The sequence below is a fragment of the Urocampus carinirostris genome, chromosome 19, assembly GCF_059441175.1.
Source record: "Urocampus carinirostris isolate Australia breed hairy pipefish chromosome 19, RoL_Ucar_1.0, whole genome shotgun sequence".
Taxonomy (NCBI): domain Eukaryota; kingdom Metazoa; phylum Chordata; class Actinopteri; order Syngnathiformes; family Syngnathidae; genus Urocampus; species Urocampus carinirostris.
In genome coordinates, this window is record NC_142367.1 from 24,802,174 (window position 1) to 24,803,264 (window position 1,091).

Sequence of the window (1,091 nt, forward strand, 5' to 3'; positions counted from 1 at the left end):
GAACTTGACACCGCCCTCGCTCTCCTGTCCCGGATAACGATTTGTGTTTCCTGCCAATCTTCGACCATCCTCGTTCGACACGGAAGTTCCTCTTTCAGGTCTCCCGCTAGTTGACCATCGGATTGTGGAAGCAAGCCCTACTCTCCCTCTTTATTGATAAAAACTGAGCAAACGAGCGCTATTGGGTCCTGTGTCTGTTTCTGGTCCGGGACACTATTACCTATTGTGTTAGATTAGGTGGCTCAGATATCAGATAGAGGATTTGAGCTGACCCGCTTGGTTGCAGTGACTGTCCTCGCTCGGCGAGTCTGACATAGGGACATGGAAGAGTCAACAATACAGATTACCCCAAAAACCATATTGACCAATCATTGTCAGAATTACTGATTAGCATCACCTGTGCCTGCCCATTTGTCACCAGCCGCTGCTGGCTACCTGATTGGTTCACTGTCCTTTTTGAAACCCACTCCTATCACTCTCCTGTTGTCAGTCCGTCAGCGAACTCTGTTGTTACAAGGCAAGCATTTTTGACCCCGACTCCCGCCTGTCCCGTTTTTGTACTCGTTTTTCCACCCGTTTTCGGAGCAGCCCGAGAAATATGCCCCAAAATATGCACAAAAGTACACAGTAGTTTTGACGGGAGAGGGAGAAGCCGGAGGTACTGCAATACCGGGCCGATGCGTGGGGTAGACGGAGCAAGCTCCTATTCCATCGTCCCCGTTACAAAAATCAATCCATACACTTGATCTTAGATAAGAACAGATACTACACTTGATGGGCAGCACGGCGGCGCAGTGGTTAGCGCGTGTGCTCCGAATAACTTTATCCAATAGCGATCGATTCAAATGATGATTGACACATTGGTTAGCCAATGAAATGCCGGTATATAAATCCCAGCATACACCGCGGACGACTCCACGTTCGGGGGAAAATCGAGTCGGCGGCTGTTGCGTAAGTTGCGAGACCTTGCGACTTAATATTGAGCCATATATAAGGCGCACTGTATTATAAGGCGCATGGTCAGCTTTTGAAAAAAATTCAGACTTTCAGGTGCGCCTTATAGTGCGGAAAATACGGTACATTCCCGAAAA

General features: G+C 48.4%; 1 pseudogene; it reads right to left on the bottom strand.

The window, feature by feature from the left end:
- Positions 1-641: 641 nt before the first annotated feature.
- On the bottom strand, positions 642-799 carry LOC148347831 (U2 spliceosomal RNA; annotated as a pseudogene).
- Between the last annotated feature and the right edge of the window lie 292 nt (positions 800-1,091).